Source organism: Sciurus carolinensis, chromosome 5 (assembly GCF_902686445.1).
Source record: "Sciurus carolinensis chromosome 5, mSciCar1.2, whole genome shotgun sequence".
NCBI classification, from domain to species: Eukaryota; Metazoa; Chordata; class Mammalia; order Rodentia; family Sciuridae; genus Sciurus; species Sciurus carolinensis.
In genome coordinates this window covers 123,611,153-123,628,052 of record NC_062217.1, presented here as the reverse complement: position 1 = coordinate 123,628,052, position 16,900 = coordinate 123,611,153, and the positions used below count along the sequence as shown (strand labels likewise).

General features: G+C 36.4%; 1 protein-coding gene across 6 annotated transcripts in view; it reads left to right on the top strand.

Moving 5' to 3' along the window:
- Positions 1-16,900, top strand: part of Micu1 (mitochondrial calcium uptake 1) — a 202,204-nt gene that overhangs the window by 109,098 nt on the left and 76,206 nt on the right. The window lies entirely within an intron of this gene.

Sequence of the window (16,900 nt, the reverse complement as noted above, 5' to 3'; positions counted from 1 at the left end):
CCTGAAAGAAAAACTTAAAATATCCTGTAAAGTTTTTTTTAAAAGACTCTAAAGTTACATCTACTTTTTAAAAATAATTTATTTTCATTTATTCTAATTAGTTATATATGACAACAGAATGCATTTCGATTCTTTGTACACAAATGGAGCACAACTATTCATTTCTCTGGTTGTACATAATGTAAAGTCATACCATTCGTGTAATTATACAAGTAATGATGTCAATCTCATTCCACTATCTTTCCCACTCCCTTGCTCCCTCCCCTCCCCTTCTTCCCCTCTGCCCAATCCAGAGTTTCTCCTTTTATTCCCCACCCCCATTTTGGATCAACATCTACATATCAGAGAAAACATTTGGCCTTTGGTTTTTTTGAGATTGACTTATCTCACTTAGCATGATATTCTCCAACTCCATCCATTTACCTGCAAATGCCATAATTTTATTCTTCTTTATGGCTGAATGATATTCCATTGTGTATATATACCACAGTTTCTTTATCCGTTCATCTGTTAAAGGGCATCTAAGTTGGTTCCATAGCTTAGCTATTGTAAATTGAGCTGCTATAAACATTGATGTGACTGCATCACCACAGTATGCTGATTTTAAGTCCTTTGGGTATATGCTGAGGAGTGAGATAGCTGGGTCAAATGGTGGTTCCATTCCAAGTTTTCTAAGAAACCTCCATACTGTTTTCCAGAGTGGTTTCACTAATTTGCAGTTCCACCAGCAACGTATGAGTATTCCTTTTCCCCCCACATCCTTGACAACATTTATTGTTACTTGTATTCTTCATCATTGCCATTCTGACTGGAGTTAGATGAAATCTTAAAGTACTTTTAATTTGCATTTCTCTAATTACTAGAGATGTTGAACATTTTTTCATATATTTGTTGATCATCTATATATCTTCTTCTGTGAAGTTTCTGTTCAGTTCCTTAGCCCATTTATTGACTGGGTTATTTGTCTTTTTGGTGTTAAGTTTTTTGAGTTCTTTGTATATCCTGGAGACCAGTGCTCTATCTGATGTATGTGTGGTAAAGATTTTCTCCCACTCCATAGGCTCTCTCTTCACATTATTGTTTCCTTTGCTGAGAAGAAACTTTTTAGTTTGAATCCATCCCATTTATTGATTCTTGATTTTATTTCTTGTGCTTTAGGAGTCTTGTTAAGGAAGTCAGACCCTAAGCCAACATGATGAAGATTTGGGCCTGCTTTTTCTTCTGTTAGGCACAGGGTCTCTCATCTAATTCGTAGGTCCTTGATCCATTTTTAGGAGTTGAGTTTTGTGCGGGATGAGAGACAGGGATTTAATTTCATTTTACTGCATATGGATTTCCAGTTTTCCCAGCACCATTTGTTGAAGAGGCTATCTTTTCTCCAATGTATATTTTTGGCACCTCTGTCTAGTGTGAGATAACTATACTTATGTGGGTTTGTCTCTGTGTCTTCTATTGTGTACTGTTGGTCTACTTGTCCATTTTGGTGCCAATATCATCCTGTTTCTGTTATTATAGCTCTGTAGTATACTTTAGATCTAGTATTGTGATGCCTCCTGCTTCACTCTTCTTGCTAAGGATTGCTTTGGCTATTCTGGGTCTCTTATTTTTCCAAATGAATTTCATAATTGCTTTCTCTATTTCCATGAGGAAAGGCATTGGGATTTTAATCGGAATTGCATTGAATCTGTTTAACACTTTGGGTAGTGTGGCCATTTTGACAATATTCTGCCTATCCAAGAACATGGGAGGTCTTTCCATTTTCTAAGGTCTTCTTTAATTTCTTTCTTTAGTATTCTGTAGTTTTCATTGTAGAGGTCTTTCATCTCTTTTTTAAAATTGATTCCCAAGGTTTTTGATTTTGAGACTACTGTGAATTGGGGTAGTTTTCCTAATTTATCTTTCAGAGGATTCATCACTGATAGATAGAAATGCATTAGATTTATGGGTGTGGATTTTATATCCTGCTACTTTGCTGAATTCATTCATTAATTCTAGAAGTTTTCTGGTGGAATTTTTTTGAATCCTGTAAATAAAGAATCATGTCATCAGCAAATAGTGATAAATTGAGTTCTTTTCCTGTTCATATCTTTTTAATTTCTTTCATCTGTTTAATTGCTCTGGCTAGAGTTTCAAGGACTATGTTGAATAGAAGTGGTGAAAGAGGCATCCCTGTCTTGTTCCAGTTTTTAGATGGAAAACTTTCAGTTTTTCTCCATTTAGAATAATGTTGGCCTTAGGCTTAGCATAGATAGCTTTTACAATGTTGAGCCCCATTTTTTCTAGTGTTTTGAACATAAAGGGGTACTGTATTTTGTCAAATGTCTTTTCTGCATCTATTGAGAGTTACATCTTCTTTTAACTGTTTATAGTATATGTCAGTGCAGTTCCCCAAGTTCTTCAGCTAGAACAGTGCAAAGGATCACCCAGATGATGCAGGACTTTCATATTTCTCATTAGCTATTTTCATTCAAAGTTAATGGACTCAATGGTATTCAAGAAATTACCATCAATTTTTTTATTTTTTATTTTTTTGGTACTGGGTATTGAACTCAGGGGCACTCAACCACTGAGCCACATCCCCAGCCCTATTTTGTATTTTATTTAGAGACAGGGTCTCACTGAGTTGCTTAGCGCCTTGCCATTACTGCGACTAGCTTTGAACTTGGGATCCTCCTGTCGCAGACTCCCAAGCCAATGGGATTACAGGCGTATGCCACCATACCCGACCAAGAAGTTACCATCGTTTTGAGTAATATGAACACTCTGACCTAATGGATTGAAATTGGGAACCTGAGTACTTTAGAAACATTACTATATTGTCTAAAATAAACTACACATAGCAAATTTGTTTTCTTTGCCAATTAAATTTAGAAAGCTGCTTTTCTAAAGAAGTCATGGTATTCTGTACAATTTTCTCCAATTAAATCGAGTTAACTCTTATTGAAATTTTTTGGAAGATTTACTTTTCTTTTTCTTTTTTTTTTTTTTTTGCGGTGCTGGGGATTTGAACCCAGGGCCTTATGCTTGCAAGGCAAGCACTCTACCAACTGAGGAGGATTTACTTTTCTAAGTAGGAGTTTCTTGGATACACATCCAGAATAACAATGAATTTAGTAGAAATATCTTGTGTTTATAATAACTGGTAGGAATTTCTCTTCTTCTCCATACCTTATTTGCATAATGAGCCTTCCTTGGACAACCTAAACATTTAAACACTTTTTATCCCATCTCATAGCACACATTACACATAACACACCTCCTAAATGCTTTTCTTCCTTTATTTTTTTCGCCTTGGCACTTATTACTATTTAACCTTCTATGCAACTTATTTCTCTGTCTTATTTATTGTCCATTTTCCAATGTAAATGTAAATTGCATAACAGTGTTCACAGGTTTAGACAAACATTTACTGTATGTAAAGTATTGTGGCAAGGGAACAGAACAAGAACATGAAATATATTGGGTTTTTTCATCTCATCAAAAAAAAGTTTTAACAAACTAAAAATTTGTGCTGGGGACATAGCTCAGTAATAGAGCCCTTACCTAGCATGCATGAGGCCCTGGGTTTAATCCACAATACCACCACCCCCCCAAAAAAAAATAAAGACTTGATTTTGCTGTTGATATCCTAAATTGAGAATAGTCCTTCAATCTGCAACTGGTACTAATAGAATGAAGGAAATGTGTTTTTTAATTAATGTATTTCAAAACAAGCTTTGTTTCTTATGATAATTCAGAGTTCAAGTATTTGTGTTCCCCAAGTTCTAATTCACAAATTCTGTTGTTTATACTTAATTTCTCTGATCAGCTTTAGTAGATAATTTTCAGCATGAGCATCTGTATTAAGTAAAATATTAAATATTCACTAGATAACTAGTCATTAACAAAATAAGTTTAGGTTCATTTTAGGCAAGATAAAAGAGGTGGTTAAAAATTATTATTAAATAATTTCCAAAGAGCCTCTGATCCTTCAAGTAGGTTAGTAAGAATTGAGTGAGAATATACACGCATGGTTATTAATAGCTTCATTCTCTGCACTAACCAACCATAACATTAGCTGATGATATTAAATCTTATAATAGAAGTCAGAGATTTTCCCTCATATCTAGGTATAGAAAAAGGCCATCAGGATTTATCTGGAATGATAAATATTGTTTATTGATTTGGATCATTTTTACTAATGCTAAAATTCACTAGATTTTGATAATTTAACAGTCTAGATCTTATCTATTGACAGTTATGAAGTATTTATTTTGTGTTCTTATCTTCATCTTTGTTCTAATTAAAATTAACCCATAAGCCAGTAACATGAAAACAATTTTCGATGGGGAGATAAGAAGGTAATAATAAAACATTTGTAAAAATTAATTGTTAAGCATCTTTCTTACTGTTTACTCTTAATCTTTGAAAAGCCACCAGAAAAATCAACAGCAAAAAATGCTATGGCATGTTCAATACCCAGAACTTTAAAATTTCAGGGTAGATCTAATGAAAACCAGGCATAATTCAGATGATTCTGACTTTTCCTTTAAATTTAGAGAATCTGTGGAGAAATTGAATTAGGTGTATTTTTACTATAGCTAGATTTGGTTTAAAAATTAAACCATGTCCTCTTTGTACTGCATTTTTCTCACAAATATACAAACCTTTTGATAAATTATAAGGACATTCAAATGAAATTATATTTTATTTTTCTTGCCATACTAAAGTCAAGAGCAGACCACAAAGTGAATGTGACTTGGAAAGAATGGTGCTGACCAGTGCCATACCATCTGATGAAAATGAAGTTTTCAATTTGAGTGATCTATTGCAAAATATGGGCAAGGCCTAATAGATATAAGGCAGTTTCAAATTGTTTTTACTGGTATATCAGAGTTGGGAAAGTTTGGTTAAGCTATGATCTTCATATTTTTTTGTTTTAGAATTATCTGCCATTGCTACATTGAAATTATGAAGAGTAAGACAAAATGAAAGGCCAGTCTTTTCTTCAGTGTTGGTCTAACCTATAGGAGGTGCTCAGAATTTCAGAAACATTCATTTGCATGTTGTAATGCCAAAAGTATCTTGGCGTATTCTTTACAAGTAACTTCCCTCTCTAATATAAGCTATTTTTTGTTTAATTCATTGACTTTATTATGATACAACCTCTGTCACAACAATAAAATAACACCTTTAAAAATATCAAGTATTTATAGATGATATTAAATTAATTTTGAACCAGATATATTTGAGAACAGTGCGCCATTTCAGTAGCCCCAGCTAATGCAGAAAGTTGAAGTATTTACATCTTTCCTCAACAACCACACACGATATTTAGTTCATATGAGCAAGAAATTACAGTTCTTCTGGATAGAAAGGAGACCTAGCCATCTATCCAACTACATAGCTTTGATCACAGTGTCAAATCTGCCTCAGTGTTCCTTTTTGCCATACATAGTTGCCTGTTCATTACCCTAAAGCACATTGAAGAAACTTGCCCTGATCCCAATCCCTTAGGACACTTGTAATTTCTGTCCCTCCTCCTCCAGTCCTACCCTGTCCTGATTTTGTTCTGTTGCTGCTTGGGATAGCTTTGTAAGAATTTAGCTCTCAATGACTGATAACGCTTAAAAACCTTTACCTATGATCTTTGAGTCCCATTTTTTCAAATTGTTTGCCTCTTTGAAGCTGAACTGGAATCAGATACATTAGTCCTTCTATATAGCTGAATGTTTCCCTAAAACTCTCACCTTAATAGTATTTGGGAACAAGGTTTTAAAATGCTTATTCACTGTGCTGTGTAATTTGAAGGATGCACAGAGAAAATCAAGGCAAGATATAGTGGTTGTCATTAAATGGTTTGCCTAATTACAGCCTGCTCTGGAAAGGATATCAAGCACAATATATAATACATAGAAGTACTTCATATATATTTATTGGCTAATAAAAATCTAATAATTTTTCTGAGCAGTTACTTAGTATACATACTAAAATTTTATATCTTTTCAAGTAATGGTTACTTTATATATTTAGTTATTCTCTATATATAAATGCTAGGAAACTAAAATAGCTGAATTTTTCTATTTGAAAAACAGATAGAAACACTAAATTGAACAACAAATAGTTTTGGGTGAATGCCAAACCTAGTCACATATAAAGAGGGTCCTACAAATTAGCATAGGTTAACTAACAAAAATCCAGTTTCTTTATTAAAGCAATTTCTTTAAGCATCATTTGATAAATTGCAACTTAGCATAAGCTGTTGCTTTGACTGATTACTGATCACCTGGGCTGGAATGCAACCATATAGAATGAAAAGAAAGTCAAGCAGATAGTAATTTTTTAGAACTCTGAAGTTAGTGAGGTCCTGTCACATAGGCATATGTAGTTTGGGCATAAAATAGTAATAAACTTGAAGGAATCGTATTGCAAATTGTAAAGCAGAACGTGACCTTAATGGCTTGCCTTTTAGAATCTGTCTCCCAGGAACTCTTGAGAAATCCAAGCTTTTTGACATCTTTGTTATTGAATACTCTTCCTGTAGCACAACAATCAAGTAACAGGAAGACCAATTTAAATGAAAGCCTGTTTTCTGACAGCTCTCTGAAAGTCATCTAGTAAGTGAGACTGAGATAAAGTTCATGATAGGCTATGAACTGTGAACTAGAAACATCAGCTGTTTTGTTTTTTTCAGGCATATAATTATGTCTTTTTTTATTTAAACAAGAATCAAGGCTGAAGTCAGGTATAGTAGCACATGTCTATAATCCCAGCTACTCCAGAGGCTAAAGCAGGAGAATTGCAAGTTCAAGGCCAGCCTGGACTACTTGCAAGATCCTGTCTCAAAATAAAAAAGACTGGAGATGCATCTCAGTGGTAGAGCACCCTTGGGTTCAAACCCCAGTACTGTGGTGGAAAAATCAGGGATAAGACATATTTTCTATAGAAAATGTAAATAGAAGAATTGCTGTTGTTAGGATTAAGTCTTATACAGCTGAAGCCTTGCTGAAGAAATTACAAAAAATACCTCTCAATCTTTTTATGAGTTTTTTTTGGTTTTTGTTTTTATTTTCTTATGACACTGGCACTAAACTTAGGGCTGTATACATGTTGGGCAGGGACTCACCCACTAAGCTGCACATCTAGCCATTGTATTTTATTTTATTTTAATTATTTCAGGTCTCACTAAGTTGCGAGTAGATGGAATTACAGACATGTGCCAGCACACCTAGTCTGACACTTTAAAACTCATGTTTTAATGTGCAGTGTTTCATATTATTTTAAAAATCTTGCCAGTTGCCATTAAATAAATTAATCACACCAAGATGCAGTAAAGAATAAAGAGCTCTTTCTCTTAGGATTTTCAAATATAAACAAGACAATTGATATGAATTTTAAGTCTGTTCTGAGAATACATTAAATTTTTAAGTGTTTTTTCTTTATGTTTAGAATTTGGTAGAACAGAAACATGGGTCTTCTGACTAGAATGTCCCAATAAGTGCTGCTAGGAATAGCAACTTAATTGCCCCCCACCAATTTTAAGGAGGTCCTGGACATCATGTGACTGACTATAGACTGGTAAATTCCAGGGCATGGGTTTGTCTAGAAGCTATCCCAAATATAGGCATTATGTCTGTACCATGCATGTTGGGCAGCTTTCCCCCAAATCTGCCCCAAGGTTAAACTTGCCTAGAGTTGAATTCAGTCCCCTAAACTACATATAAGGTGAAATCTTTCCTGAATTTTGATTATTCCCAGAGGTCAAAAGGACTCCAAGAAACTGAGGTAAAGATTAGGATCAGTTAACTCTTTGAGGAAGCAATTTGTTATACCTCCTATTTGACTACCAAATTCATAGTGTGCCCTAAACCCTTTTATACCAGAATGAACTATTTGATTGACACTTAATTGATTCTGTAGCATTGGTGGAAGCATAATTTATTGGCACAACTTTTTTTGAATCTTGACAGATTCTATCAAACACCTTCATAAAATACTTACCTTTTGGCCCAGCAATTTCTTTTCTACAAGTTTAGGCTAATAAAATAACCAAGTGTATAATAATGTTGATGGGCTAAAGGTAAATTTGAAAGAACTCAAATATCAAACAGATGGCAGAACCAATTATAGTAAATCTATATAATGAAATCCAACATAGTTCTTACTGTATGTAATACAGAGGTCTATTAGTAGAGAAACATGTTCATATATTGTTGAGTCAAAAACATACCTGTTATATGATTCCATTTTGGGAAAAATGAGTTTATATACACAGTTGCACATACATACATATACATTTAACAAATTGTCTGAATATTTGTATTTCTAAACTGTTGGCAAATCCTGTCAATTCTATCTGAAAGTGGTCCAGGACCTGATCATTTTTTACTGTACACACTGATTTTAGTGTACACACTGCCTTTATCCAAGACCTTCTCACATCTTACCTAGATTATTTCAATACCTTCCTAATTAGTCAGTGTTCTTAACCACAATGAAAAATGGTGACTGTTTTAAGTACTGCTAATTCACAGCCATAGTTAAGGATGTTGGGAGTGACGAGCATAGTTTATTAAACTTCTGTACTGTTTTTTGAAACTTTTATAACATCTCATAAAATTTATTTTTAGTGTTTGCAAAGCCTATCTGTTAGTTGTATTTTAGTTTATTGGCACTGTTGAATCCAGTAAGTCCATTTTATTGGTAAACAGTCTGCTTTACTAGTATACAAAAATTTTAAAAAGGAAAAGATATTAGATTATTATGGCAAAAAAACAAAAAGACATAGAGTTGTGGATAAATGAATTTATGTACCTAGAATAACTTCGTAGGCCAAATACTTTGGAATCTAATATGGTATCCAGGACCAGATTAGATAAACTAGTTCTATGAGGCCTCTGACCATTCATTAACTTCAGCAGTCCTTTACTTACTCATCTTTCACAGAGTTTCTTTTAAGCTGGATAAATATGAATCCACGAGAGATGCCTCATGTTAAGAAAGGCAGTGGTCTGAAATATAGAGTTAGGAATCACATAAGTTAAAGGGTAATTATTTTATCCATGGAATGAATCACTGTAGTACTTGCTCAAATGGATTGTTTTTTTTTTCCCAAGTCTAGACTATATATAAAGTAATATTTAATTGTTTTTTGTTCTAATGAAAAGAAATTGTCTTATAGATTTAAGAGAATAATTATGTTGGTGCTTATTGTAAAAAACATAAATAATCCAGCTGGTTTCATCTCCAGAGAGGAAAACATTTGAAACAGAGCATTGTTTTATCCTAACAACATTGTTTCACAGATGGTGTCATTTCTCTTCTTGCTGTATAAATTCATTCAGGAAACCTATCTTCAGCCTTTTATAGGACTAACCCTGTTCATAATTTTGTTTTGTGCATGGCTGGCTATGCTTTCCACTGATCGAATACTAGTCAGACACATGGGGTTTACTTCTTCCATGGGCTCTTTTCCCTAATGGGAGGAAGCCCGTAGATCTGGACCAAGACAAATTAAAGGGAAAAGACTGATCCTTGGTGAAATGCAAAGTAGACTAAATTCTCTGCCTTCCAGGAAATTCTTCATCCAACGAAATTACTTTTTCCCCTTTGTTGTGCAGAAGGAACATGGACACGCTGATACTATACAGTATATAAAAGTAATCTAAAATAATGTCTAGTGAAGATAGGCATAAAAACAGCAAAATTCCTAGTCCTAGTCCTCTTGTCATTGAGCAGCAAAGTGTGCTTAGTTGGGTCATGCACAGCTGGAACAGATCATGAAAGGGTCCCCTGTAACTTTCCCTGGAATTACGGGGATGGGAGGCATCCAAAGACTGTGTAGCAGTGGGAGCTTCCTGGTTTATGCAGTGGTCTGCGTATAAAAAAGGCGCCTCTTGGCTCCTTAGGTAGAGGAGCCTCTTCTTTCATTCAGCTAATTCAGATCCACAGACAGCTTTTTGCTAAGCTATCAAAGGTCATCTATATTTGTCTCCTCTCACACTCCCCTCCAGATAGTTTCCCTAGTGGTATTCTCTATTTGACATGAAAATCAGGAGTCCAAATAGAAAAATTTGGACTAAAACTGATTTGTCTTTCCTTTAGTTCTTTCACTTAACATCTTGGTCGGCAAATAAGATACACATATGTTCAGAGACAAGAATACATTTAGAGCAGCTGCAGTCTAATGGAGGAGTAAGCATATAAAAATAATGATCAGTACATTTAAAAATTACATCTTAACTCCCATATGTAGCTATTGTTCCCCTCAAAATACTTTTCCTCCCTCCTTCTGCTTTTTCCTCCCTGTGTACACACATCATTTAATAAAGGACTAAAAAACAACTTTGTATACTAAGTCAGTATTCTTAAACTTCCAAAATTGTTCCAACCAATCATTGGTTTACTGAGGGTTTTTATGTTTTTTTAAATATATTTTTTTGTTTTCCCAATAGATTTAAGAAAGAGGCTATCTCAGTTGTGTTTATTTACTCTACATCTTCCAAATATGACTGAAATTTCCCATTTATTTTCTTGTTCCTCAAACTAGTCACTTGAGCCTGTCTTTTTATCTTGTTTGTAGTCATAGTGATAATCATTTAACAATTTCTGCCTTTTTCCTATTAAAAATGTCACATTTAATTCAGATTATTAGAAAAAGGTTCAAGGAGGGGACTAGATGAAGGCTTTTCAAAATGTACCTGAAAGTAGAACTAGAAATGAGGGAAGGGGGCTGGTGGTAAAGTCAGTGTTTTAGTGCTTTCTTAGCATGCAGGGAACCCTGGATTCAATCTCCAGGACTGTTAAGAAAGAAAAGGAAAAAAAGTTGAAGCTAGGTGCTCCAGCACATGGCTGTAATCCCAGTGGCTCAGGAGGCTGAGGCAGGAGGATCGAGAGTTCAAAGCCAGCCTCAGCAATGGCAAGACACTAAGCAACTCAGTGAGACCCTGTCTCTAAATAAAATACAAAATAGGGCTGGGGATGTGGCTCAGTGGTCAAGTGCCCCTGAATTAAATAATTCAATCCCTGGTACCCCGCCCCCCCCAAAAAAAAGAAATGGCCTCAGGCTAAGGAAAGAGAAGCACAAGTTCAAGGCCAGTCTTGGCAACTTGTTGAGACCGTCTCAAAATAAAAAATAAAGAGAGTGTGGGGTGTAGCTCAGTGGTAAAGCACCCCTGTGTTCAGTAACCATTACAAAAAATATTAAAAAACAGTTACAAATATCTTAGTCTTATGGGCCATAACTTCTCTGTTGCAACTATTTAATTGCTTTTATATCTGAAATGTAACCATAGAATTATATATAAACAAACAGCTAGCTAGTGTTTACTGTGTTTACTGACACTTGCTTCAGACTTGTTTTTGTTTCTTCAGAAATTTTATTAGGAATGGTATGTAGATTACACAGTTTCAGTGTCCTTGAATGTCTGAGAATATCGTCATTACTAATATAGGTAAATAATGATTTCATTCTTGTAGAAATCTTAGAATACAAATTTTTCCCCTCAAAACTCTAGAACTTGCTCTGTGGTTTTCAAGTGTGATGGAAAATTATGATATAATCCAATACTTTGCTCTTTCTGATAACTAATTATGTTTTTCTCCTGGATGTTTGATGATTATTTTTTTCTTTATGTTTAGGATTTATCATTTCACCAGGGGAATTTTTTTCTGTGTTAAAAGAGCAAAGCTAAGAAAAACTAGATGAGTGCATTTGCTTACCAGGAACTTTATTTCAAATTATCTTATTGTCTTATTTCCTCACTAAGGAAATTTCCAGAGACTATAGTCCCAAAGTTAGCAATGAAAATGTCTGATCACTTTACCATTTCAAATTGCATATCACATGGGAAACCAGATTTTTAAAATTTATTCCCCCCTCCCCGCCGTACTGGGGAGTGAACCCGGAGATGCTGTACCACTGAGCTACATCCTCGGCCCTTTTCATTTTTAATTTTGAGGCGTGGTCTTGCTAAGTTGCTGAGGCTGGCTTTGAACTTGGGATTCTCCTGCCTCAGCCTTCAAGTAGCTTGAATTATAGGGTGTACCACAAGAAGACACTTTCAGTTATATAATTTGGTCCCATTTTGATATAGTTTAATGATAGTATATAGTCATACAGCTGCAAAATACACATTCAGGAAATAGTTTAATTAATTTACCTGTGTTTGAGTCACTCACTAAATGGTAAGAAACTGAAACTTGTGGCATAGTCAAAGAGTTGTTACAGTGTTTTTAGTTGTAATTCTAGCACAACCCAAAGAGAGAAACTTAATTTAAATTTTATTTCATGACACAGTGTCTTCTGTAACCAATTATAATCTAGATGGGTGTTTTGTTTTACATTTTCTCTCTTTTCTTCCCTGTGCCTTAAAGTTATCAAACAGCACCCAAAAAGACCTGATTGTAACCAGTCTTAGTGGCACATACTTATAAACCCAGCAACAAGGGAGGCTCGGGCAGGAGGAACACAAGTTTGAAGCTAGCCTCTACAACTTAGCAAGATCCTATCTACAAAATAAAAAAATAAAAATGGCTAGGAATGTGCCTTGGTGCTAAAGCACCCCTGGGTTCAATCTCCAGTACTGGGGGGTGGGGGGAGACCCAATTATTAAAGGAAAGACAGTGGCAGATTTTTCTGAGTAATATTTCAAGAGTGATCAAACTGTGAATCTAGAGTTAATTTAAACTCCTCACACCACCTTATGGCCACAAGTGAAAATATGAAAATTTATTTTTTAAACTTAAACTAGATAAGGCTTCAGAGCAAAGCTTTCAGTGGTGAATGACTGCCTCAGAAACAATGTAATCAGTGCTGAATGGATAAAACTCAAAACTTCTGGAGCTGACTTGGGGAGCATAGAACCTCAGTGCTACATTCTCTTCCTCCATTCTTCCCCACAAACCAAAATGCAACCAAACTCTTATATCAGGGTGACTGAGTGTGAAAAACAAGCAAGCAGGCCCAAACTATGGAAACTCCTGACTTTTAGTGAACTTTCTCCTCCAAATGGGTCTGTAGAGTCAAGAACTGTCAGTAATAGCAGTTCACAGCCTGGTAGGCCCACTGCTACAGGCCACTGCAGCTCAGCATCAGGGCCTCTCCGTGACATAAAACACTGTATGAACAGAATCCAGAAGCTTTACATCAGGTGGTAAAGGTGCCATGAATGGCAACAGGACCATCTGGAATGTTCAGGGGCTCAAAGCCAAAGGTGGGAGGACCAGTTGGGAAAGAGGAAAGCAGAATCTGTGGCAGACTAGGCTCAAGGGAGCTTACACTATTGGTGAAATCCTTTAAGCATGAAGGTCCTTTCTCACCTGTCAAGCAAAACCATAAGAAAGGGGACATTTCCTTTCTCTACCTCCTTGTCTACTGTATCAATCCAGATCTCTGGGCTGGAGCAGTTCAGCATAAAGACTAGGAGTTCTGTCTCTGTGTCTGTCACTGGACCCTCCTCAGCTCTGCTGAGGGATCCTTCAGATCCCTCACCATCCTTAAACACCAGAGCCTGGGACCTTCTAGAACATACAAGTCATCTGGATCCTATCCCAATGGAAATTGCCTGGGGTCATGAGCATAAAGGGTTATTCGTATAATTAAGATAGTGGAGACTTCAACTCTGAGTCTTCACATAAGAACAGGGGGCCTCAAATATCTGGCTATAGGAAATGTGATGAGTTGTTTCCTACTTTTCTTTCTTCAAGCGTCCCACCCAAAACTGTATGTCTTTCATCAGCTTCTGGGGAGAGGTCTGAAAGTCCTCCAGCTCACCACAGTTTAGGAACACAAAGGTTGCAACTGGAGAATAGGCTCTCCCTTCTGGCAGACTTTTTTCCTTAACAATCAGTGGCAGAGAAGATATGGGCCCAGAGCACTGACTGGGCAGGGTGGTTTAGCCAGTTGTACTGGGTCATTTCTGGCCATGGAAAAGATACCCATAAGTACAAGGTGTGGATCCAGTCAGGATCTGACAGCTTGCTGGTCAGTGGTAAGACTGCTTTGCAAGTAATGAACTTAGTCAATACACAGTGTCCAATCCAGGTCTCCAAGTGGGACTTGAGTACTAACCTTGAAATAAATCCATAATAGGTGACCTGAGCACTGGCACTGTGCACAGCAGGATGTGCGGCCATGTCCAGCAATTAGCCTCGCATGACTAGAAGGACTCAACTAGCCCCATCTGTTTCCCTGTAGTGACCTCCTTCACTTGACAACTATAGAATCAGAACACTAGGCAAGAGCGTGAGTGTCCACCATGTCCGTCCTCCTCAGAATCTCCTGGACCAACACTTTTATGGCCTCCATCTCTTCCTTAGAGGCTGGCTCCTGACTTCTAAGCAATATCAGTATAATATAATATATAATATATATTTTTTGAGATCAGGTACTGTTTTATTAACAGTATATTTATAATTGCTATGGTTTGAATGTGAGGTGTCCCCCAAAATCTCATGGGTGAGACAATGTGAGAGGGTTCAGAGGGGAAATGATTAGGTTGTGAGAGCCTTAAACTGATCAGTGAATTAATCCCCAATGGGATTAACAGAGTGATAGGTGGAGGCAGGTCGGGTATGGCTGGAGGAAGTGGTGAATTGGAGGTGTGGCTATGGAGTATATGTTTTTTATCTGGAGAGTGAAGTGTCCCTCTCTGCTTTTTTGATCATTATGTGAGCTGCTTCCCTCTGCCACACTCTTTCGCAATGACGTTCTGCCTCATCTTGAGGCCAAGGAATAGAACCCGCCTTCTATGTACTATGTCCTCTGAAACCATGAGCCTTCAAATAAACTTTTTCTCCTCTACAGTTGTTCTGGTTGGATCCTTTAGTCAAAGCAGTGAAAATGCTGACTAAAACAATAATGTATAGTTATAGTATAAGTCCTGAATAACCATCTGGATGGTTTGGTTAATATCCTCTTTCAACTTCCTTTCTGCCTCAGGCATCAGGGCAGGTGACCATTGGGATGAGGCATTCTTAGGTGTAGTTTATCTGTAGCCCCTGCAGTGGTGTTGGAGCCCAAACTCCCTCTCAGCACCACTAGCAATGTAGACAGAAGGTACAGAAGCAAACCTTGACCAAAAGGTGACTGACCAAGAGCCAACCAAACAAGATCCCCCAGCCACCAGCTTCTGGCCACTCAGCAAGTTATTGAGGCTACAGCTAGACCCAGCTGAGTTCAAGAATGAGGGCACTTTCTTTGCCTGCATGGCTGAAAGGACCTGGAGGCTCCCCCAGATGACTGCCCTCTTTCTGTTTTACTTCAAAATTAGGGAAGAGGACATGATATGAGTAAATATCCTCATATCCTCCTGGATATGAGTAAATCTGAAGCGCTGTTCAGAGAACCAGACAGGGTTCTAGGCCTTTGAAGTCCTACAAGCTCTGCAAAGCAAAGGCAGCAATCCTGCTTCTCCTACCAACAGAACCCTCCCACTGGCCACTTCCAGCAGAGATGCTGCTTTTGAAAGTTCAAAAAAGCCTAATAGATTATCAGAGTATCTATGAAATAGTTAGTACCAGGAATGAAATCAGATATCAACAGGCAACCTAGGTCAGTGAAAAGAAAATCAGTCTGCTATTGCTTAAGTGCTTAGGATATTTTCATTATTCTGCAGCTGAGTCATCTTAAGGAAATGCTGTACTACAACACATTGGACCATGGGAACTTTTCCCCAACTCTGTGTGAAGGACAGAAAAATTTCCTCCAGATGCACGTAATTGTCATATCTTGAAGCATTTAGAAAAATTGAGAAGGGACATTTTTAAAAATCAAATCTTAAAGGATTTTCTCTCCCAACCCCTGACCTGAATGTAATGTAGAAAGCAGGACACGAGGACATTATATATTAATGCCAGTTTATTATTCTGCAAAAATGCAATCCTGTTCTAGAAAGCACATCATGTCCAGAGCTAACTAGGATATTACACTTACAGAAGACATTGACCATTTAAAGTGCCCCAGAGGGTAAAACACTTGCCTAGCATGTACCCAGTCCTGAGTTCAATCTCCAGTGCCAAATAAATAAATAAATAAATAGAATACCCCTGAGGAGGGCTATTAGCATGTTGATCTGAAAGCAGATTCTGAGAAGACTTAGTCATAGAGACATGATAATAGTTTGTATTTATTCAGTGGGCCATGATATAGGGAACAAAACAAATGTGTTTTTTTTTTTCCCCTCTCTTTAGAAAATTAGACTACAACAATTTGTAGGCACTACAAAGAGTAGGTTTAGGCTCTGCTTGTTTAATATCATCAACAGTCCTTAAGTCTCCGAAGTGGTGACTTACGTGTAAAATTATCAGAAGCTGTGTGATCACCCATATAAAATCAGTAGAAAGGTAAATCACCAAATAAATGGAGGATCATAATCTAAAGTTTTTCCTAATGCAGAATTCTCCATTGCTACCTATTAATTACCTCATTTATCCAACAGGATATTTTAAAACAGGAGTGAATACAGGTAAGAATTTTTGGTTAAAGAATCAAACCAACAGAAAGAAAAACATAATCAGAACATAATCTGATTGTTGTTCAGAATGTAATCTATCCATGTTTTCATCATTCTGTCAGTACTTCCAAAAAGAATTTAAAGCAGCAAATGACTCATTGTATTGTTGGAAGAGCCAGAATTAGAGTTCTAGCCCTGTGCATTTCTAGTAAAGGACAGCCAGTAAAACAGACATGAAAGTTTCAGGACAACTTGTGTTGTTGCTGTCTGGTTATTTGACTTACTACACATAGAAAAATATGCTCTTTTTTTTCTTATTACTAAAGCAAAGTAGAAAAATTGTGCTTCAGTAAAGTCCAGAGGTATTGTTAGAGGTTGAATAATATAAAAAAGGACTCTTAACAGACCTAATGTAGCTCTGCATCCTAGTAGCAAAAATTATCATGTAAATTTTAATCATTTCCAAC